The sequence below is a fragment of the Struthio camelus genome, chromosome 18 (genome assembly GCF_040807025.1).
Source record: "Struthio camelus isolate bStrCam1 chromosome 18, bStrCam1.hap1, whole genome shotgun sequence".
Taxonomy (NCBI): domain Eukaryota; kingdom Metazoa; phylum Chordata; class Aves; order Struthioniformes; family Struthionidae; genus Struthio; species Struthio camelus.
The window spans coordinates 15,728,648-15,753,334 of NC_090959.1; the positions used below are offsets into that span (position 1 = coordinate 15,728,648).

At 47.3% G+C, this 24,687-nt stretch overlaps 1 protein-coding gene across 2 annotated transcripts in view; it reads right to left on the bottom strand.

The window, feature by feature from the left end:
* The window catches only part of RBBP8NL (RBBP8 N-terminal like), a 72,283-nt gene extending 53,634 nt beyond the window's left edge, over window positions 1-18,649 (bottom strand). For both annotated transcript variants that reach the window (XM_068912677.1, XM_068912679.1), the window contains exons 1-3: window positions 18,491-18,649; window positions 1,862-1,961; window positions 815-902 (exon numbers count right to left, since the gene is read on the bottom strand). The gene's annotated coding sequence lies outside the window, so the exon portion shown is untranslated. The remainder of the gene's footprint in view (window positions 1-814; window positions 903-1,861; window positions 1,962-18,490) is intronic.
* Window positions 18,650-24,687: the final 6,038 nt, after the last annotated feature.

Below are 24,687 nucleotides of genomic sequence, written 5' to 3' on the forward strand. Positions count from 1 at the left end.
AATGGCGTGCTTTCCCCGAGCTAAGTGACATTCCCGTACCCTTGGCACCAGAAGACATGCTTCTCCTGCAGTGGAAGCGTTTGGAGGAAAGCCCTGCGTGCTTTGGCAATGCTGTCCAGGTACCTGGCAAAGATCATTCGACACTGCCTGCCCTCGTTCCATCCCTCGCTACCTCCGCTACGATAACGGGGGCTTACAAGCATGCTTGTCCTGATCCTAACAAGGAAAAGCGCCATTACATAAATCAGTCTTAAAGGAAGAGAAAGACGCCGCGTTCCAGATGATTTAGGATCGAGGGGAAAGACCAGGGTTCTAGCTCGCGATGGAAGTGGGTTAGTGCAACCACGAGGTACAGCACGGGTGATTAAACACACTGGAGGCAACCGAGGTGGCATGACACAGAATTGCTACACAACATTCCTGCTGGTTCGCTCAAAAATTTAGCGCCAGCAGTTTAAAGTGCTTTCTTCCACCCCACGAGTGATGGGGCAGATGTCTGAGGATGGCAACATCCTAGAGAGCCCCACAGCCAGATCCACCTGGACTCAGTATCAGCCTCTCAGCTGAGGGCTCTGACAGATGACATGTACTCCCTTACATAGGGTTTGCCAGCCACCTAAAGCACTTTAAGACCTCCAAGAAAGGGAAACATTTAGCACTTACATTGGCCTGAGAGCATACACCCAGACCGTCACCGTGGTCCAGCAGATGCTGCAGTGGCTTGTTCAGGTGCAGTGACTCAGCCTCATCCCTGAGCTCAGTGGTACAGTATTACAGATAAAAGAACCCTTTTGGGATCATCCCAAGTACTTACGGGGTTTTTGGAGCGCACTAAAGCTGTAGGTCTGTGCAGAGCTCTCTCCCTTCCTTGGAGTTGGCCGAGCGGGAGATATGGAAACCTGCTGGATGGAAGAACATTACTGGTTATGTGATGGTTGACAGCATCTGGTGCTATAGAGATGGGCCCCTACCCAGGCAAGCAACTTCAGCTTAGCTCTTTTAGGAAGAATAGTTTTTAGGAAGAGAGCACTAGTTTGAACGATGCCTTGTGCTTCTCCTCTAGGCAGTACAGCTATTAAGTAGAGTAAGTTTGGTTTTTTTTTCTTCACCTAGGTTAATTTTATTTAATTTAACAGTGATGGAGGACCATCAGGAGGAAAAAGTCATGCTGTTGCCTAATGCTACAGATGGCATAAGTTAAATCTCGTCTTCAAGCTTTCATTTCTAATCAGAAATAGCAGGACTACCAGAGCCAGCCTTCATCTACCTGGCTTGCTTACCTGCAGTAGCAAAGACGGTGTAGCACACGAGGCTACAAACCTAAGGGCAGCCTGTGCTATGCCCTGAGTGTTGACAGACAGCCCTTCCCTCTTTCATTACTGGGTTGAAGCTAGCTTCCGCAGGCCCCTCGGTACCATTGCCACCTCACCAGCGTGGTGCCAGCATTGCAGCCTTGGAGCGAGCAATCAAGACCTGTATCTAAAACCACTGCTGAGTTTCCCCCCTTAGAAAAAGTAAGAACACAAACCACAGAAAAGCAGCCAAAAAGCTATGATTTTGAATCCACAATTATTTCACCTCCCCTCCTCTCTCCTCATACACCCACCCCAGCCCAGTTCCTTCCCTCTTATAGCCCAACCCATCCACCCACAACCCTCCAGCCCACGCTGTGTTGGGGACATGCTACCTGCTCTTAAAGAGGTACCATCTGGATCTGTCCTGGCCCGAATGAATCAGGGAAAACACTGCACAGGAAATCTTTGGGCTGTGTGTGAACCGCAGGTGAAAATGGGAGAGCCATAGCCAAGGGCCAACATGCACAAACACCTGCCTCTTGCTTGGCAACACAGAATTTACTTACTTCTGGCTGAGTTTATGCACTTGAGTTACTACCATGGCAAGGGACGATGGCATCTTCAGCTGAAGGACAGAGCTTCTGCTCACTGCTGGATAAAGGAGGCCTATAAGGAAGTGCAGAATGAATATTTTATTCACAACTAGTCATTATTCAGTCATCTTCACTTCAGTGAAGTAGCTCCAATTTACGGGGAATTTAGCTTGAAGGATATAAAAAGTATGTCATGTTCCTGTACTTTCATTCATTTAACATCTTTCCAGATACGCTTCCCAATCTTTACTCACGTTGCTCCTTTACCCATCACAATCTTGTTTTAGGCGTGACGTTGTTATCGATTCTTTTAATCCCAAAATGGTGAGGGAGTGCTACATGGAAAAAAAAAATCATGGGAAATTGGCCCAGCAAATGGAGTTAGGTAGAGATAGGAAGGAGCCAGGGTCTGTCAGCTCCCCAGGGTCCCGCAGGATGCCTGCGAATGACAGACTGCACTTCCCGAGTATCAGACAAGGCCAAACACATTTCTTGATAAACTAATTAAGTAAATGTGTTGAAACAATGTGAGCATGACTGGGTCTTCACTTGCTGCCTACGGACAGGCTCAGAGCTGCTCCTGGGGCAACGGGCAAGCTTTTGGCTGCTGAGCTACTCCTGCTTTGCAAGGGACACGTCGCTGGGGGATAAACCATCTTTTCGGGGAGACAATGACCAAATACAGTGATGAGCCTTGTTTATAGAGCGAGACCTAGGATCTGAGAGTGAGCTGTGACCAGGACACGCATCGTCTCCGCGTGGTGCTGGGTCTTCAGCGCTTGCTGTGGGGACGCCAGCTGGGTGCGTGGTGCCGGGACCTTCGTCCCGCTTCACTGAGGGAGGAAGGGTTTCCTTATGGGACCTGCTTGATAAAAAGCAGGGGGTGCCAAGCTGGGCTGTGGCATGGTGCAGCCCTGCCAGCCGGGATCCCACCCCGCCCCAGGTGCTCACCCATGGGCAATGCCTCCCAGCCCGCGTGGCCGCTCTCCCTGGGGGATGCGGCACTTTGCAGGGGACATCTGCAGGGAGCCCAGGTGAATAGGCTTTGTTAGGCCTGGACCAGCTTGAGGACCTCTGCCTTGGCACTGGGAGTACTGGGGAATGTGGTGCAGGGACCTCAGGGCAGTAGCTATGGGTAAAGCTGCCTGCATGGATACATTTACCCTTAATGCTGATGTTGGGGTTGCCAGTGAGGGCAAAGAGGAAGGATGTGGTGGTGTCCTGAGGAAGCCTGTGCATCTATCACGGGTCTTTGGAACGACCCTTGGAGCAGCTGCCCTGGAGGCTTCCCTGAGCTCATTTCCGTGTCCGCTCGGCTCAGCGCTGGGCACACGGCCTGCCTCCTCAGCAAGTAGGCCCACAGCAAGCCCTGGCCCTGATCATGCAGAGCCTGGGCTTTTAGCCCCTCTTTTATTTCTTCATTACACAAGAGACGCCATCATGTTCAGCGTGACCGCACATGCCTGGCATTTTCTGCCTTTGTACTTTTCCTGTGGCCAAAAATAGTCAGCAGATACTCAGGAGAGCAGTGCCAGGGTTGCAGGTCTGCAGAGACGCCAGTTGCTTTCTGGCAGGGCGATGGGGACTCTCTTCCTCTCCCCTCTCAGTGCAAGACACGGGCAGCAGCATTTGTTTTGAAACCGAGGCAGAAAGAAATATTCCTGTGCTGTATGCTTGCTTGCAGAATGAAAGATTGCATCCTATTCTCGTAACAGCTGCCTCTGCCCTCTATCCTTCCTTCTCCTCCCTCTCAGTCCTCCTCTGCCTTCCAAACATAACGTAAAGGCCACGCATATCCTGAGCAACGTTCGCTCAGACACGGCAACCTGGACTTGACCCCTGAGGTTCTGGCTCCACCAAGTCTTCCTGACCGTTTCGAGCAGCAGGAACCTCTGTCAGCAGTGGTGATGGATGGGTTCAGTGGGAGAGAGGCCTACAGACAAAAAGTCTCGCAAACACTGTGACAGGCAAAAATAAAAAAAGACCCCGAGCATCAACAGCTTGCTCCAAGCAGAGCTGGGGAAGGGACCGCTAACATTCAGCAGCTGCACAGAGCTGTCCCTGCTCCAGGACTGCCTGTTTCTCACTATCCTTCTCTTAGCTCATGCCATATATAGGGTGCATGTCTCTTGTCCAGGCATATGTTGGCTTTCAGGCCTTCCAGTACTTCAGCTTAGCCACCAATAGCTGGAGATAAAACAAGTAATGGCAAACATTCCTCCAGCGCGTTAAGATGAGAGTGGAGGTGTGGGCCTTCCAGATGGAGAGAGCGCTGTTGTGGTGCAGCCCGAGGACCACCAGGCAGGAGGCTGGCAGATAAATACCTGAGGAAACATCTCTGTTTGTTCAGAAATCAGCTCCTTGGAGAGCAGATGGTCCACACTTGTATCTTGAACCAAGTGTTGTGGTCAGACTGAGGTAGCTGGCTTGACCAACATTATTTGATTACACTGTGCAGTGCCAAGGCTACTTCCGGGTAAGATCCGCCTCTTCAGGACCACACTAGCCACGAGATTCCAGTGAACGTGAGGAGTTTGGGCATCCCTGTGTGGTGCCCACCCCTCATGGCTGCCCGTAGCCTGACTGGGATGGGTAGTTCACATTGCAGGAATCCACAACATGGCCCAGAGATTAGTCTCAGAGACATCAGCCTCTCAACCCTTCTGCAGTGTCTGAGCAGCCAAAGTGACCAGAAGAGGAAATGAGGGCAGAGGAGAGAGGATCTGACTGCCTGTTTCTGCCTCCTTCTTCAGTTTAAGTTATTTTCTTATAAGAGGAACACACACCCTGCAGTCCCAATATTACCCAAGTTCCCATTTCAGGCAATGCCATCATTAGCAAACTTAATCGCAGCATGCATTTGCACCCACTCTTTATTTCATGACATTTTAGCACTGAAACTCTATTCTTTTTTTTTTTTTTTTTAAGACTAATCTTTCTTTTTTTTAATGTTCTCAGAACAGATGGCAAGCCCTGAAGGTAATTTGAGCTTGGGTCACCAGTAACCTGTGGGTGCTGGATTAGAGGAACATCAAATTAAAAGGACAAGTCACAGATTCAGTTGATCTTTCCCTGCTGAGATAGACATTAAAAAGAGAAGTGAAGAAAGGTTCTTGCAAGGAGCTCAGACCTTTGATCTCCTGCCTTACGCTGCAATTTCTACAGCCAGTTGGGGAAAATGGAAAGGTTTTGACCTGGCCAGGTGGTGTTATATTGGAAATGCATCGTTTGCCCACAGGAGTAGCACAGGCTGCACCAGTTTGAAGGCTGATGAGCAAGGTCTGTGATACTGTGGTCATGGTGCTTTTCTTCGACCTTCACTCTGCCGTGCTCACAAGCAGACAATGTCCCATCAGGGAACCGACCGCACCCTGGCAAGAATCCAGAGCCTGCAGGGAAAGCTGTTCTCCCGGATCGCTATAAAACAAAGTTGTTATACAGCAGGAGAAACCGGTTACTGTCTCCCAGATGAGAGCAAGGGAACATGAAGCAGGGAGGTGGTGTGAGGCCAGCGTGGGCCATTACAGGGGCCCTTTGCCCTGCTGGCTATCGCTGCCTCCTTGAGCAGGCCAGGCAGCACCAGCCTTTCCTGCTGTTTGTGCTGGAGAAGCCATTCACATGTTTTGCTTCCCTCCTCTATGAAGAAACAGCAGCCTTGCTCCACCACCAAAGCAGCAAAGGGAGCCATGTTGTACAAATCGTTTCCTTCCACTAAGGTGATCAAGAGTAAAGACAAGTCCTCTGGAAATACTGACAATGACCATTGAATAAGGGTTATTAAAAGACAGGGACTATATACACTGTGAACCCTTGCCCTTATTGCCTCTGTGCATTACATTACCTCGTACTTTATGATGGGTTATGCTAACACACATGAAATTTAATTTCCGGATATTAACCCACATAAGGGTATTGCTGTTTTCACAGAAATTACATTGCTTCCAATTAGTGCTGCCCTTTGGTTTATGGTATGTTGTTTTTCTTAAAAACCTTTGAACCAGGTTATACACCAGCTGAAAGGCATGCTGGGGCCGTTGAAAAGATTAACTCTTTCAAGCAAATACACGTTCATTCATTTGCAAGTATTGTGCTGTTGCAAAGGAAGGGGAAGTCAGGAAATGCTACCCAGCCCTTGGCTTTTTTCTTCACTTTTCCCAGTATAATTTTTTGTGCCTTCCTATTTTTGGCATCCTATTTTCCAGCTTTGCCAAAGGAGTGTCCTCCTTTCCTCTGCCATTGCAGGATGGGCATGACAAAGTAAGGGCAGTTGCCTTCCAAAGTCAGTCGTTTAACAATTGCTTGGCTTCTGCTAAAAAAAAGTCTTTTGGCTGGCTTTGTCTAATAGCTCTGCAAAGCTAGGAAGAGGGAAAGGATGTTACCGTAACTTAGAAACAGTTACGTACGAGCCTGACCGACTAGTTCTGCGAATACCTCACTGCTCATCTTTCTCCACGCTGCCGTGAAACTGTACAGCTCCAGTTCTTTAGTCTTTTTGCTTCTTTGGTATCATTTACTCACCTGCTTACTTTCAGATTGGTAACATACAGTAGAGTTACAGGCAAAAGCATCCTCAGTGCATATATTAGCTTTCAGCTTCCTTTTATTATTACTTCATACTCTTACTACATCGCCGAAGGCGGTTGTCTCCCGTGCTCGTTTATTCTGTCCTTTTATTAGACCTTCCCCAGCCCAAATATTTAAAAAGGTTGGGGGGGAAGGAAATCTGAATTGGGAAATTTAGCTGTCATCTCTGCCTTTCAGTCAAACACTTCTCTACGCTTTTTTACTTGTAGATCCTGCAGAAGAAATGTGGTTTAAATTATAAGTGTTAGTACTGCACCTCTACAAGGCAAGGTTAGGCATTTTTGTCTAAAAAGGATGAAAATACTGCTTTTTCCTCTATTGAAGCTGGTAGCATGGCCAACATCCAAATCTTATGTCTTTTATTTAAATGAGGCATATAGCTATCTCTGTCCTGTAGTTTTGCCCATAACAGCAGCATGTTGCTTTTACTCTCCAGTGAGATCACTTGAGATTATTGGTGTTTCTGATAAGTTGATGGCAACTTTTCTATTAGGGCACCGTACCAGTAGAAGAGGCTGCGCAAGGTGATCCAACAGCTAACTACCTCACAACACCTTATCTTTTGTTTAGTAGCTCTTTGCCCCCCAAGCTATGACTGGATGCTAAGCAATAAGCAACAGCTGTGGATCTGAGCCACCCACCAGCATTTCTTTTGTCCAGACTCTTAGATTTCCTCCAGCCTGTCTTTTTTTGCACTTGGAGAACATGCCTGCATGGCATGAGGGGTAATTTTGCACTCATTGGGTGCTTTCCGAGTCAGTGCTGACCTCATGAAGCCCATGTTGCCCTATGCATGCACACACATCTCCATCGTGGAATTTAAGGACAGAGATATGGCAATGCCACTTCATCCTCATGCCCCAGGGAGGCACAAACACCTTATGTCTTTGTAAATCTGCCTCTGAACTCCGATTTCCACTGTGTAAAGTAGTCCAGTATCTTTAATTTTGACCAGCATCCAATGAACTCAACAGACCTTTTTGGAGAAGGGCTTTCAGTCTTAAGGAGGTCATGTCCTACACGGATTTCATTGCTGTTCAGGAGCATCTCACCACTTTTCAGATGCAAACCCAAGACAAGACCTACATGCCAGGCAGGCACAGATCAATATATTCCAAGGCCAGGCTCATTTCCTATGGAAGTGGGTACTTAGTTTTCACTCTGTCTGGATGGGCTTATTTAATCTACTATCAAGGGCTAGCGCTTCTCCTGAAAGCTGGTCTATAAAACAATGAACCTGGGATCCTGAGCAGTAAATACATTGCACTTATGCTTTCAGCATGGCCATACATCTGCAAGGACACGCAGCAAGCAAAATGACTGCAACCTTGGCAGGTCTGTGGACATTTGTTGTGAAAAGCAGCCAGGGAACAATCAAAGTAATTGCTCTGGGCCAACATACATGTTTCTAATGAGTCTTGTTGCAGAGGGACTTATTCAGTGTCTGCATTATTTACACAGCACACCACTACCAGTAAAAGACCTTATCATCTACTCTATATTTGTTTCTGTATCTTTCAGTTTAGCAACTCTCAAATTCAGTGCAGTTTTTTTTATTTTTATAGCTTGTTTCCTCTTTAGTGATATTATCATGGAGCCAATAAAAATGCTTTCCTTCTACATCTGGTCAAGGAAAGATTTTGCTGGGTACACAAGTCATATTTCTGAAAATGCCTCTGAGTGAAAATAAAAAGCTGTTGGAAGCAATTGAGTTTACTGTTGCCTTATGTACTGTCATTAATTAGGAAATAAAGCAAACTGCATTTTATATCACTTGTAATCAAAATGATACAGTCTTAATGTGAAGTCTTCCAAGTGATGAGCCTGAAAACAGACTCTCCTTTTTCATACAGAGGAGCAGAGAAAGGATGTGAAGCCTCTGTTTTAAAGGCTATGGCCCAGATCTTCAGACCAGCAGAGCAGAAAGGGCTGCCATGCTGCAAGGCGAGATGAGAGCACCTACTCCTGCCAGGCAGGAAGGATGGTAACCGCACATGGTGGTTACCTGGATAACCCTGTAGCCACTGATTTATTCCACCACCACTGCAGCACCACAGTAATTCTGGTAACTGGTCAAAAGGCAGCTCATAGTTTGATTTCCCTTCCTGGGTATCACCAAATAGTGTTTTTGGCAATCATTTTGTCTCTGCTAAGGTTACATTGACATTTTTTCTCCCAAATTCTATTGCCACAGAATTTGGAGTTTTCCTCATCTCCCTTCCCTTTGGCAAAATGGGAACTTGCAAAACTTTGAGCAAGATAGACTTTTCAGTAATATAAATAGTACAAAAATGCAAACAAAATATTAGAAAAAGAAAAAAGCATTTAATCAGCAACCTCTATTTTCACAACCTTTAGCATTAGGTGCCTTTGTCAATTCCATTAGGACCATATCTGCACTTTCCGGTGCTTGAATACCTTTATATATTTGGCTCCATATGAACAAACTGGGGGAGCAAACATATTAGTAGATCATTTGCCATGTACATGATTCAGATACCCAGACATGTACAAAACCCAGGCAGGGATTAACCAAGTCTGACAGCACTGATGTGACTCCAGTTCTGTGTATGTATAAGCGATAATGAACCAAAGGCCCTGTTTGTCTTCAAATAACGCATGAAATGATTAATTATATGGAGGGGCATGAGTAATAATCACAATATTATATACTCTGCCATAATGGAACGCTGCTCTCCTCTTGCTTTGTTCCTCTAATCTTCGAGAAGCAAATATCCACAGGGTGTTGCCAACAGAGCTGGAAAGAAGTTGCAGTTGCTTACAGTTTATAAGCAGCACTTCTTTTTCCATTGTGTTTTTATACTGCTGGGACATACAGAAAACCTCTTTAGAAAATGCACATTGTTGCTAAAGGATTAAAGGGATCTGCAGGTAAAAAAAACAAAGAATTCTACCTGCCCAGTACAGACTCCAGCAGGCTCCCCTTCAATTCAATGGCAAAATTTTCTTCAGTTCAGCATTGGCTCCTAACAGAACGTTTTTGTCATTGAGATAGTTTGGTAAAGATCAATTACTTTCTCAGAGACACATTAAAAGAGACATCCTCTCAACCCCTAATTTACTGTTTATTCATCTACTTCTGATGTACGGCAAAACATCTCTTTTGCTCTTCTCTGTTCTTTCGAATACTTATCAAAGCAGTTGGTGCAAACAGCTTCCAACAGAGCTCAAATACTTTGAACTGCTTCCTCCGAGTGCTGAAGACACCTCCAGAAAGGGCACCAACCCTTTCAGTAGCGGGGTTTCCACCCTCACTGAGATGCATGCAGTGTGATCCAGGTACAGACAGCCACACACCAAGTGCATCTGGTTTTACTCAGCCTTGAGAATAAGCAACTGCTGCTATATAATTTTGCCCAAGTAAACACACACTGGTGCCACAAAGGGGTCTGTGGGCCCGGGTGCAGTTTGGGATAACTCACCAGTGCTCCCAGCTTAGGCCTGGGATCTTGCCCCAGGCTCCGTGTTTCGCTCTCAGCCGGAGTCGGCAGAGGGAGCAGCAGACCCGGCTTGCTCATGTCTCCTTCCTTTCCAGTCGGGATGGGAAGTTTCAAGCTCAGAGCCCAGCATGAACTGGAGAGCAAAAGGGGAAGGCAGGAGCTGTCTTAGACTGCTCTGTGCACCAGAAAGCCAGGCAGCAGCTACCAGCACCTCACCTGTCTCTTTGCAAGCAAAGCCCTGTCCCCCACCTCTCCCTCACACAGGTAAATAGCACAGAGGAGAAGGGGTGACTCCTCCCAAGAGCCCATTCCCAAATAGGATTACACTGTTTGACCCTACAGAAACCCTGCAGGGCTCTGCACCACACACCAAAGCAGTGACACTTATTTCCCCAATTTCAACAGCTAAACCCATTTTTCTGTATGGACTATATATAGTTTGCTCCATGTTTAAAAATACTATAGCCAAATTCCTGTCTCTGAGCTATTTTCAGTTGCTATTGTCCACTCTAACATTTTGGTGTACAGTATTGAGTTGGGTTGTAAGGAGCCAGCAGAGGTTTTGAAGGGTTTTTCAGTAGGAAGTGACCAGGGAACATGAGTTGTGATGCCTTTTATTTCATGAGTTAATTAGAGCACAGCTCACAGGAAGCTGTGCACTTCCTTAAGTACCATCTTATCTTCTCCCCCAGGGTCCCTTGGGTTTGGAGGGGATGAGGCAATTTCACTGCTTGCCTGGGAACCAGCCTTGGACAATGGAGTCCAGAGAAAGGGTTTCCCAACTCAGCTCTGCTCTTTTGTCACCATACTTTCCACTTGGAATGACTCCCACCTCTCCTTCCCCAGAGGAGGCTTGGTTTAGGGGTGCTCTCTGCAAGCTGGCCACACTATTTAAGTGGGGGCACCATCATTTTGGCTAGCTCTCCCCACACCTTCCAGTTCTCAAGGTCAGTGTCTGATTGAAACTGTTGTATCTAGGCTTGTAAGACGGCCTGTTCATTCATCCAGGTAAGTGTTTCCACTGTGACCTCTTGGTCCCGCTCTGCCTTTGAAGCACCTCATGGAGATATTCACTGGACAGTAAACAGACTGAAATAGCCTTCACAGGCTGTGCCAAATTTTAACTCAAGCCAATAGGACCTAAGCATTAGCAACAAGACAGAAGACTTCTAGTTTACTCCAGAAATGCTACCTGGATAAACCTGGTCATGAATAAACTATCTTTGCATTATTGTAATAACATCTGAGATGTACCATGAGGCAGCTCTGCCAGTGCAGCTCATTAGCATTAACCTTTCTTTCAACACTTGGCTGCTCCACAGCATGCCGTTCCCATTACAGGCTGCCCACCAGGCACCCTTCCTTCATCCACAGCCTCTGAAGGGCCCCGTGCCACACAACCACACTCATTTCCAAGGAACAGCCCTGACATTTGGGCACATGTTCCTGTGACCGACCTCTGCGAAGCTGGAGTCTGATGCAGAAGGGAAAATATTCCCTTCACTTGACATACCTATGTGTTAAAATGAAACAGACTTGCACAGGGGAAAACCTCCCCTGTTATCAGTGTGACATTGTGGAGTCTAATGATCATAATCCAATATTAGTGTGCGATAGGGATCCTGCTGTTTGTACAGCCTGTGCTGGAGGAGAGGTTGGACCTTGGGGGTGACCTCTTCTCTGCTCACCCAGGTCTCCCTTTACCAGCAAGGTAACCCCAGCATGTCCCTGCTCTGACATGGGTACTTTTGACAGGGAGAGGAACATCTGGGACCCTTTCTCCTCCCTCTTTTACCTGTGTAAATAAGGTTCTCCTTAAGAGAACCAGCCACCAGCAACAGCAGGATCTCTGGACCTACCCCCTCTCTATTCTGCTAATACCTGCTCCCTGTGCAGCACACATCAGCTGCTTGGGAAAGGCAGGAGAGGCTCATCACTTCCCTTTATGGGGGAAAACCAAGGCACAAGGAGCCAGGTGACTTTTCCTGTCCCCAGACAGGCCACAGGTAGGACGAGGAACAGACATGTGTCCAAGGTCTCACCGTGCTCCAGGCCAAGTCAGAGCCCCCCAGTTGGATTCAGCCCTTCAAACCTACATCATTTAGCCAAGACACTCAGCAGGGCAGTTGTCCCAGGCTCCATCTTGAGTCACCGGACTCATGCAATCCAAACCCTCTCCTGAGCTATGGATATAACAGACTCAAAGCAAAGGCAGAAATGTAACATGAAACTGGAAGCTGAACCTTTAAGGAAAAGGAACCTTTAAGGAAATCATAAGAACCCACTGAACTGAAATAAAGCAGAATATTTACACTGGTGGGAACATTTTCCCCCTTATTCATTTAGGGAAATGACTACATACCTACACACCCTACCCAGAGCCAGTGCTCCAGGGCACAAGTTACAGCAGTCCTTTGCTCAAAGGTTATTGCATAAAGCAGAATTTTTGCCCAAGGCCCTGCTTCTAGACACAGATGTTGGACACATCAGAAAGCTTTTAATAGTCATTCTCTCCTTTGGGCATGGCATGGCTTTCGTATTTGAGCTGAGGAGGACCATTGGAGCTGAGGGCCAGGAGCTTTAACATCCCACTGGGGCCCAAAAAAGTAAATACCAGTCTCACATCTTGCATCAATCAACCTGGGCAAACAGGACCCAAAGGGACTCTGAAGCCTTTCCTCTTTTCATAAATAAAGCAATATGTCGAAGTGTTGTATTTGGATGTGAACCTGAAAAACCCTGTGCCAAGTGATGAGCTTATAACCATTAAAGCCATATGCTTTGCAGGGAAGGCTGCAGCCAAGTCATTTGGCACCCCATTGCAAGCCTTGTGTCCCCATAAAATCCTGCCGACAGCCGGAAGCCCGAGCAGAGCAGCCCAGCTACCCTGGCACAGGTAGGATGAAAGCCAAACCAGCCACATGTGCATTTTAATATTTATCATCTTATAATCTCTCTGGCTTAAGTAAGGACATTTAGCATGTCAATCATATTCCCATTACCGTAGTGATTCATTATCGCAGTGGAATAAGATACTGGAAGAAACCCTCTTAACTGAAAGGGGAGGAGAAAGGCTGGGGAATCTGCAAGGTTAATTCACTAGAGCATTCGTTTATTTTTTAATTTAAGGCAAGTTTAATCATACTTGAAAATCGTTTTAAAAAGCAATTACCTCAAGTGCTAAAACACTGCAAAAACAAGCATAACCGGGGAGAGACCCGAGTTATACCCCTAAACCCAAGGCAGATAAGTTTTTCTGCATGCTGAGGTGAAGGGAGGAATAAACAGGACAGAAAGCAGTACCATGGACCCAACCATCCACATGCCACCTACGCCTGGCTATAAAGGCCTAAAGGGGACAAACAGCACAGTGGCAAGTGTCACGCTGAAGCCATTGTGGGGGCATGCCTGAAATTTCTCTACCGCCTAGAAAGCAGAGAAACCGTGGCTGTAGCACAGCCATATCTTCTGAGCAGGGAACTGACCCGTCTGGAGTACCGCTCACCTGAACTCCAGCAGAAACCAGACACACAGTCAGTCAGGTTTCTGGAAAGGACACTGCTGAGGCACTCGGCAGAGACCTGTCCTGCAAGCACTGCATCCAGGAAGGCAAGTTCCTTGCCAGACCGAGCTAAACTCATGTTCACAGTCACTTCTCCCAGCTGTAAGAGCTGAACCTAATATTACAGGGTTGCACAACAGTGGTTAGATGATGCTAGAACCCCCAAGACTGCTTTGTACCTACTTATAGCTCTGCCCAGACTGCAAGATAACTACACCAAAACAGCAGCACAGGCTGCACTGTTCACCCATGCATGCTCTCATGTGGCTTTGACAGGCAATCAAGGAAGACTCCCACGCGCTCAGCTCCCTTCTGCTTTGATTTTCCTTTATTTGCACCCCAGACAAGATCAACCAGCTCTGCACAGAAGCTTGTCCGGAGGAGAGACAGCGCAGCCTGTTTGCACAGCTCCGCATCCTCCTCCTGCCTCAGCTCTCGCAGGCGCAACACTTGTCCCTGCCCTGCAAGCATCCCTGCTCCAGGACTTCAGCAAGAGCCCTGTGCAAGGCTGCTGAGGGCATCGATTTACGGCAGAGAGACAATGGAGATGCTACTTGGCACTACAGAAAGGCTCTTTACGTCATAAATTGTATTTAAAGGCTCTTTCAAGACTACAAGCAAATTTAAGAGGGCAGTTAGCTTCTGGCACTTAGATGCATAACTGAGTATTCAATTTCCTCCTTCATTCATAAAGTAAACATCTGAGTTATCTGAAAGTGACTGTATACTTATGCAGTGTTTTCTTAAAAGAGTCAATGGGAGCAAGGCGACATAAAATGCTTCAGAGAGCATGACACAGGAAAACACAAGCCTTTAAATTATGCACATTCAGGAAACGGTTGAATTCACCATTTTAGATGGAAAGGTTAAAATGTTTGTGCTGAATTGTATTAAATCTTTCACCAGTAAATCCTGTAGGAAGCAGAACATTTGAAGGAGCCTACTTATTCCCAGTGTCTAGGAAAGACTCCCAGAGTTTCAAAGGAAAACGCCCATTAATCTCACTGGACAAGTGCAATCTAATAAAAGCTGTTGTTAAATTAAGGCAACTTTGTTATTAAGTGTTTTCCGAATTTAGTCTCTTCCCCTCTGCCACCTCCCTAATCCCTTTCAGTTATGAAATTCAGGACCTTTGTTGCCTTTTAACCTGCAATGGGTTTTGAGACGAGTACTGTGCAGAGAAAAGAAAGCCCGTCAAGTAGGGAATACTGCAAATCTGTCTTTACAGAGGGTATGCTAGGAGTTATATGCCTAGATGAGATCTTGGTTTGGGCATCACCTTTGAGATGTAAATACACCACTGACCTTTAAAAAAAAGAATATGGACCCCATTGCTTTGAGGTTCTTTGGAAAAGTAGAAGTCCTGGAGGAATTCTGCTTCAGGTCTGAGGCCAGGGAACCCAGAACAACCCCTCCGCGGATGGTCAGGACCTGCTTGCTAGGATCAGCTCTGCTCCAGGACAGGCTTAGAGACACAAATTCATGAGCTGGAGCAATGGGATTATCCCATACCTCTTGGCCAACTCCTGACTTGCACCATTAAGAGCCCCACTGAAGCACAGTATCTGTATTTCTCAAAAATGACCATCCAAGCTCTACTTTTTAGATCATTTTTGCTCTGATTCCACCAAAAACTCAGATGAATACAGGACCATTCCTGCCATCATCCTACTGCTGGGCCTTGGGCAAGATCACAGAACAGTTGAGTTGGGAAGAGTCCTCCGGAGATCTAGTCCAATCCCCCCTGCTCATGCAGGGTCACCTAGAGCACATTGTGCAGGACTGCGTCCAGACAGCTTTTGAACATCTCCAGGGAAGGAGACTCCACAGTCTCTCTGGGCAACCTGCTCCAGATGCTCAGCCTCATCAGGTATCAGCTCCATCACCAATAAAACATGGACATGACAGATGACCATCTACATGAGGATGATGCTGGCAGCTGGCTCCATCACTGCAGAGTGGTTGAGGACCCATCCTGAATGCCTGTAAAGGGTAGAAGCTTCTCTAGCGTTTCATGGCTTAGATTTGCCAAATATCCTTGTTATCTTTGGATTTCTGTGTATTCTTACATTTATACTCTGCAGCACTGAAAACAACATATCTAAGTTATAATGCTGAAGAAACTTAGCTGAAATGCTGATACTCATTTTTATCCCAAACTATTTGCTGTTTGTGGATTTCTTACAGATTTGTCTGAGGCTATCAAATTTGACTTTTGAACCAGAACCCAGTTACACTGAATATCCAACCTGTTTTGCAGCCCTGTATAAAAAAGCATCTTTCTGCCAACTACCGAATCTGTATCTAGATGTTTGATTTTAATTCTGACCTTGTATCTAATTTAGACCCAGGCATATCTCTGGAGAAAGGAGGGGGAATAGTCAACTGATAGAAGGACTGTTTATGCACAGCCTCTCTCCAAATTATAGCTAAATTAAAACTCCGTTTCTATTGAGAACTGAAAGCATCTAGAGTTAGCTAGCTTCCTCTTTATTAGTAATTTTACACTTCTGCAGCCTGGAGACCCTGAGGATCAGCAGCACTGGAACATCTGAGCTTTTTTGTGGCCACTCAGATCTGGCTGAGAAGGGAAACTGAGCTTTCTTACAAAACAAACTGAAAGCAAAACAAACCACTTTTCCTGGTGAGACTTTCATTCAATTCTGCAGACTCAGGAAGCTCACAAGATAAGCACTGCTCTGAGGATATGCTCAGAGCTGGTTGGAGCTTAGACTAAAGCTGGTAATTAACAGGAATGTAGCATGCTTAATGAATTTCAACACATTTGGGCAGCTGACTCAGTGTGGAAAATAACCTAAACATTTGTGGTGTTTTCTGCAGCTCAGTTGAGGCTGACATGCTTTCTATCACTGATGCCTTTTTTGAGGTACGCAAGAACCCTTCTGAGGAAATCCCCAGATTTCCTAGTTTGGGATAGGACTAAGAGGCCATAGGGATGCCTCTCTTGAGGTTTTCTTGCCTCTAGTTTTGGATCTCAGAGGGAAATTCAGAAGCACTGGAAAAGAGTTAAAAAGCCTTATAAATCTCAAAACAAATTCTGGTTTTGTTTAGATTTAGTCCCTGATAAAGAGAAGTAGACTCCTATTTTACCCAAACCAATTTCCTAGTAATTATGAACTGATCCCTAATCTGATTTCCTCTGGAAAAAAATCAAGACTGAACTTGATGATAAAAGGAGAAGACAGCTTTTTTTAACTGGAGAACATGGATGCTGTTGTGGTTTTATTTTTGGCTTTTGCACCCTGCAAATACAAGATGGCTTGGTTGCCATTTGTTCAGATTGCCTTTAAAAAAGCAAAACGAGCTGTCCCCTGTGACCTTGCTTAGCATGCTCCAGATGTAACTGACTTTTGTGGTTATGTTACAAGCCCCATTGACATTGCTGCAACTAAAACGGTTGGTAACGCAAGAACTAAGTCAGAAAGAAAAAGCAAGCCAGAAAAGGGAAAGCCAAGACGTATCTTCATTTCAGAGAAGCCAGACTTCAAAAAGTTGTAGGAAAATCAATACGTACAACTACACTTTTGCTCTCAACCATGTGACTTTGAGATGATGGGGCAGATGTGGCTCTTCTCTGCCCAGGAATCTGTCCCAGGATTGGGGTAGGAAGAATCAGTCTCCAAGGATAAGTTAATTGCCACTAACTCTGCAAAGTGAAGCTGGCTCTGAAACGTGAGTGCAATGGGCCATCCACAAGCCCACACTCTACGGGAACAGAAGCAACTTGGGTGCAAATTCTGCATCTTCAGGTAAAGATAAAAGGGCACACAGCAATGTCAAAGTCAATAACCTCAGGGCAGAGCCCATCCAAGACGGAGCACTGCTATTATAACTTGCTGCTCAGAAATGAGTTATCCATTATTAATATTTTAAATTGCAAAATCCTTTCTAATCATGTTTTAATATGAGGCAAAGCTCCGTGGTTTAAAAGCAAAGCTCAAACCACTGCCAATCACTCCCGGGCTCAGAGCAAAGCCTGCCACAGGAATATTGATGAGACTGACTTTTCTGCAGAGATGAAGACTTCTGGAGCCAGTTCTGCTGGGTCCTGAGCCTCCTCCAAGAGAGGCTCCATTGGCTTTTCAGTGCTCTGGGGCTGCCCTGGGAACAGTGCACACCACAGGTACGTTCACTGTCTGTGGAGCACAGGGCCAAGTGAGGGCTCACACTCGCAGGCCTCTTGTGAAGACAAGAGGCTAGATTTAGGAGCAAGCTCTGTGATGCACCATGAGAGAAACAGGTCCAGGAACAGTGTCCTTTTACCCCCCGTGACAATGTTTTATCATAGGCTTTCTACAGTCTCTTAGGGCACTCTGCAAGAGCCTTCTGGCATCTCAAAGCACAGAAAGGATTTGCTTCTGGAGAACGCACTACTTTGAGGCATGAGCTGAAGCACTGCTGCAGCCAGTAAACCCAGCTAAAGGCAGTGAGGTTTGGGCTGCTGTGGCTGGGATGAACCTGGTTATGGAAGAACAACTGGAAGCTCTCAGCTTTAGATGCAGACCTGTGCCTGCCTCCAAACATGGTCCACTAGGAAAAGACCTGTGCCTGGGATACATGAAGCCACCACTAAGATCTCTGCTGTTCCAACAGCAGACACATGGTGTTTGCTCTGACCCGTCCTAGAAGCTAAATGGAGAAGAGCTGGCCAAGTCATCAGCTTTTTCCACTGAGTGGTTCTTGCAACCAAAGCCATATCTTTATCACTTGCTCCAGCAAAAAGAAGGTGATGGCAACACATTCAGCCTCATCCCAGTGCCCAGTCAATCCCAAATTGACCTGAGGCTCCTACCTCATTATTATACCCACACTATTTTATATATATATATATAGATAGATATAACATTATTATATCAGCGATGATATAATGGTTTTAAATGCAGTAGGGCAGCAGAAAGAACAAGCGGCACCTTTCCTGACAAACTCATAGAACAACGCTAAAAAGCAGCATTAACAGTTTCCCCGAATACTTACTATTAACAATAGCCTGCTATGGAAATCCTCTGCTCCCGTTGGGTGTTGAGTTATTAACTGGGGAGGAAAGACATGAAGGTCAGGCTTGGGTGGGGGGCGTTCACCCCATGATCTGGCTACAAACAGCATGGCACCTGCACTCCCTGTCCACGCCGTCCCGCAGCAACAGCCCCACGTCAGCAGGCGGCTGCTCTCCCCCAAAGCAAACAAAGGTGGATCTGAATAAACTGCCTCCCCCAAAAGGCCACTTTATGGTGCCCTTTGAGCACCGGTTTCCCTATTTAATGTTTACGCTTGCAGATCCCTATATACACACGCAGTGTCTATTATAGCCTCCATCACACTCAGAGTAAATGATTAACATTGCAGATTCCACCTTGCCACTCACCTTAGCCCTTCTGTTCTTGCACGGAGGGGGTCATTTCTCCATTACTATTTTCCTACCCCTGCTCCGTAAGGCCATATCACTTAAAGGAGCTTAAGCACAGCTCTGCAGTCAGATGTTACAGCAGGCTCCTGTGGCTAAATGTCTGTTGTTTCCATTCATTTCATGAGTCGGAGTCATTCATTTTTATTACAAGCAGAGAGTGAACAGATGGGAAGAATGATACCGACACCTGAAATAACAGCAACATTAAGGTCCCGCTCTGCTTCCCACCTGCCTCTGCTGCCTCCCGTTCGATATCTCGGGCTGTCCCACAGAGGAGGGCTAGCCCTCTCCCCTTGCCCCATAGCAGGGCAAAATATAAGCACAAGTGAGAAACCAGAACAAGGGCCAGAAATTTCCACCAGTATTTTCTTTTTAAGTCACTTTGCTTGATTTGGAAGGGAAAAAAATAGAACGTACTCTTGCTTTTTCTATTCATCCTTTCCCACAAGAGCACTTCTGTGTTTCACTCATCACTGAGATGAGCACTCCCCAAGCGTAGGCATGAAGCAACTAGTTTTTCATCCTAGTCAAGGCAGACTACTACTTTAATTAGAAATTTGCTACTTTCTCCTGTTCTTTCTTCTGGATCATCAGGAACTGTAAACAGCATCCTCATAACAAGGTTAGAGATTTATTTTGGAGAAAGATTCAGCACTGTTACCTTGTACCAGCTGAGAAATTGCCCCTTCAGGCACTTCAGACAATTTTTCAAACACCACAACAGTTAAGGTCTGCTCCTGGCCACGTTTAATGATGTTATGGAAATGTGGGTTATAACAGCTTTCTTTAGATTCCAATACTAATGCATTTGCTACTGACATAAAAGAAGGCTTGCAAGAACATAAAGACAACTGTTAAGTACTAACAGTCCAACTGATATCAGAGCACTGTGGATAAACTTGATTTTTGTCAGGTTTGCGCATACAGATAGGCCACCACTTTCAACATACACTGTATCTGTGGCATGTTAACTGCAGTGGGGTCACTCTTGTGTGGAAGAGTTACTAAAATCTGAGTTCCTGTGTTTTCAAAGACAGTAGGATACACTACCTTTAGCAAGAGCCTTTTTGTATGTACTATTTCTAGCAAGCCTCCCCCTTGAGGAGGAGCTTCCTTGAAATAAAAGCCCTTTGCAAAAGGTGTTAGCACTCCTCTTTAAGTAGCTTTTGGGCAATTCAATGCAAATTTGTGCTGAACAAGAGAGGTTCCTGGAGACACCACCTCCTTCCAACCACTGGCCACAAAGCCTCCTCCAAGAAAGCCATCTGATGTGATGAAAGGAACAATGCTGTTTGCTTTCTTCTCCTACGCATACAATAGAGATTGAATATTCAGCTGCTGCTGAAGTAAATAACTTGGGACACTTAACTATAGCAGCCCATTGACTTGGAAAGCAACACAGGTAGTTTTCCTGACTAGTAAGCAACCAATTGACTAATAAAAGCATCAGAAAGGAGCAGATCACCAGGACCTGGGAAACAGAGACCCAGCAAGGTGTGGGACAGCCTTTGGGCCTGGATTTGCAGAAAGCAAAGAGCAGGTTACAGCTAACATACAGGCAGCACTGGGGTTTATAAACACTGCTCTCACTGGAGCCAAGGAGCATGTGGTGACACCTCAGGTTGGTCAGAAGAAAGAAGGATGCTCTGCCCAGAAATCCCAGCAGGGCTGGCAGCCTGATGGACCCATCCATCCCACACACACCTCTGCCTTGGTGCAAGGTAGGAGAGCAGTTAGGCTCTACTAAACAGTTTCAGAGAGAAAGGCTTACAGTACAGAAGCAGTTAAAATAAGCCAGGAGGCAGAATGCCCTATTAAGCATGAATGCCTGTGATTCCCCACCATTCCCCACTGGTTGCAGGGGCACTGGCTCAGACCCAAGTGCAGACAAAAATCCATGGCTGGAAGCACAAGCCCATAAGGAAGTTTCTGCAGCTCCAGAGCTGGCTCCATCAGCAGAGCACTAAGGCTGAGTCCACTGACCCACCTCAGCAGCCCCCTACCCACTGCCTCCCCATAGCAGCCAGCCACCCCCACCACCTGCTCCTGCACCCCAAGGCAAGGACAGCCCTGACCCAGGATCACTTCCCAGGCCCAGCCACCCTGGCATGAGCCACAAGCCATTTTTTAAGCTTGCTTTTCAGAACCATAACAAGAGCTTAACAGCACACATAAAGAAAACAATTCATTTGTGATAAAAAACAATTTGTGTGTCTCAAACCACTGAGAACAGCAAGGAACAAGTAATGTTCATTCACCTGTCCAGGGAAGATCCTAGCTTTGGCATTAGCAGGAAAGAAGAGAGTACAGAAAGTACTCAGCCTGCATTGAAACTCCAGGTTAGCAACGAGCAGGAAGAAGATAACAAGAAGTAACAGTGAATTTGCCTCTCTGGGCCATAAAGCACCTCCAGAGCCATCCAAAAACAGCTACAGGAACCTGAATCCACTTCAGTTCATACAGCACTAACATACCTGACTCATAACCTTGCTTCCACCAGTCCCCAGGAAAAGTCTCTAGGAGCCAGGTGATACCCTGAAAAGATAAATGCACAGGCTTGCCAAACACTAGGACCAAGAAGAGGAGCTGCTATGCCCCATCCTCTTCTAGTGGTGCTGGGCGAGCTCTTCAGCTGGCAAAAATCACCCTGACCACCGCCTGCTGTGCATGCCTACACCTGGGGAGGATGACCTTGCAGTTATCCCTAAAGGGTGTGCAGAGGAAGAACAAGCGGAGTTAAATACATCAGCTAGCTGAGCAGTATTTCAGGCAAAGCCTAGTTTGCGGCCTGATTGCCGCACAAGTTGTACCAGCAGCTTTCTATGCACAGAGCACAGAAAAAATAACAGCCCTCTGCGGTCCAATGCAAAAGTGACACCCCATTAGAGAGTCTGGGCTTCAGGGCTCCCAGCAGAAATTAAACCACAACTTTTCTTTGTCCATGCAGAAATAAAAAAGAAACAAACTTTTTTTTTTCTTGGAAGACAAGAGCTTGGGTTAGCAATGATTTTATTGTGCTATTAATATGACCATAAAGAAGAACAACATGTGTTTATAGGCTCTAGTGCTTCATTACTCAGTTGCTGACTTGGTAAAAATCGCCGTGGCATCAGTATAAAGTGCAACATGGAAGAGATCATTGCAGTCATGTTGTAAAATCATCTGGGCAGGTGACCTTTGATCAAAGGCAATTGATAGCTCTGAGGCAGCTGTACAACAACAGTAAAGATAATAGTTGTCCACAGGCCGCCAGAGCCATAGGAGAGCAAATATACACCAGGCTTGGGTGAAGCAGAGGGAGCGCTGAGGGGATTTGGAAAGGTTTGGGAAAGAAAAACAGAAATCTGCCTCTGAAATGCGTCTGCGGAAGATGCCATCCAGTACGGGCAGGGAAGGAGCAGGAAGGAAAAATTACCCCCGTCCGGCTTGTTTCACTTCTCGTCACTCTGCCTCCTTTCGTCAGCCGCCAGGCCCCAGAGTAGCCCGCCTCGCAGTCGACGCTTACCAACAGGCCATAAATAAAATCGCTGGAGCCACTGGCGTCAACATCTTGGCGTTGTTTGGGTCTTCTTGTTTGGCTTTAGAATAACTCCCCTCCTCGGGGTCAGGCAGACGAGGAAGCGAGGACCCCTCGCCACTGTCCGTCGACACCGTCTCGTCGCGCTGCCTTTTTTGCCTGCAAAGCTGCGGATCTGGGGAGCTGCCCGAGAGCACGACTCACGCTCCGTCCGGGGCTCCCGCGCCCCCCCTGGCCGGTCCATGCCCAGACAGGTTACGTGGCGAAACCTGGGCTTTGCCAGAGGCAAGGTCGTGCTGCCCATTTTCTTGAACCTGAGAGACACCGGCCGGGCCGGATTCGGGGTCACCATAACCCTGCTCGCCCCAGCAGCGACTCGACTCTGCTGTGCTAAAGCCCAGCCCCGAGGGCCACATCCTGCCCCAGGGAGGAACGGAGCGAGTCCCCGCCGCAGAGGCGGCGAAAGGCGAATCCCGGAGGAGGTGGCGGGCCAGGGGATGCCGGTGGTGCCGACGCTGCCGGGAGCCGGGGGGAAGCTGGGGGGATGGCTGAATATCTGAGGAAGATTCAGGAAATGTGGGGTGAATGGCCCCCATGGGTCTGGGGAAGGAGGGAAAGGACCCTTATGGATGTGTTAATGCAGAGCGGTGCAGCCGGTGGTAGGGGCTGGAGGAAGGCTGCCCCGGGCGGTGCGCGCCCCGGCACGCGCGAGGCTCGCGGGAAGGGACGGCTGCTGGGTTATCAGCTGCCTCGCTGCGCGCTGCCCTGCGCCGGATATTGGCAGGCAAAGGAGTGGAAAAACAAACGGTGGCAACGCAAAGCGCTAACAAGAGTCCAGCCGTGCAAACACGCTCTGCCGACGCCGAGGGTGGCGTGGATGGGCAGAGGGACCGACCACAGCAGCGTTCGGGTGCCCCCGGTGAGAGCGGACCCTGTCCCCAGCGCTGGAGCTGGAGGTGCTCCAAGAGGTTAACAAAACCCCTCCGGAGTCAGCACCCAAAGGCTTTGCTAGAAGGAGAGCTTGAACCCCCTGCCTCGCAGGGCAGTGGGCACCAGCGTGGACGGCAGCACCACGCCGAGCTGCGCCAGGAGGGCACCAGTGTGCCCCGTGCTCGGAGCATCCGCTCTCCGTCTGCCGAGGATCCGTGGTGGGAAAGCGCCGTCCTCCATCTCGGATGAGCCGCAACTCGACGCCACATTTCACTCTCCCTGATCATCTTCAGCCTGTTGTTTATAATAAAAATCAAGCGATCCATCTCTTCTGACAAGAGGAAGAGTTGCTCCAGGAAGCCCTGGACAGGTCGACGTCTATATTAAGGAACTATTACTTGACAGCTTCCTGGCCTTAAATAGCCGCCCGGCTCGGCCAGGGTTTTATTTAGAAATAACAAATAAAGCAGGCCTCCAAAGTAACTTTGTGACCTCGCTCTCCCTTCGTTTCCCACCCACCTCCCCTGCTCAGTGTGGTCCTCTCCTTGCCCCGGGTCCCCTCCAGCACTCCGGGGCACCGCGAAGCCTGCAACTGCCCCGTCCAGAGCCCCATCGAAACCTGCACAGAGCTGGGCTCGCCGCTCCCGCTCTACCTGCTCAGGCGCACGAGGCCGAGAAAAGGCAAGACGACCTTCAGCGCGCCCGGCAGCGCGGGAGAAGCGCGGCGTTGCCGGCCTTCGCAAGCGCCGGGCAAGGTTCGTGGCAGGCGGTGATCTTTTGCTGTAGCTCAGCTCTAAGGAAGTAACCTCTCCTGAGCGTTCATTAGGAAAATTAAAAGGCATTGCTGACCTGCGTGGCTGAAAAGCTGGACATCCTCCATTTGAAACATCCTAAAACCAGGAGGCAAATCAAACCTCCCAATCCCTTTTTCTCCAGCCTCTCCGACCTTGCAGCCGGTCTCTCAACTCTTTGGGGACTGACTTAAGGATTTTCCTGTGCTTGGAGCTGGCAATGTTGAGAACAATCAGAAAATATCAAAGAAAATTGTATTCTTTTATTATTGGGAGGCTTTGACCATTTTTTTGTCCTGTGGTTAGCCTAAAATAATAATAAAAAGCCTTTGTTTGGAGCTGGAGTGGGAAGAGCAGTGTGTTTATTTCGTGTATGACTCACCAGCTCAGTGCTGATACGCTAAACGCTTCAGAAGCTAACACTCTATCGAGATGATCGTTTTTAATATAAAACAGTAAATGTTTAAAAACAAGTCTTTTTTTTTTTTTTCCCTGCTGTGGCCAATAAAACATAAAGGAGGCCACACAG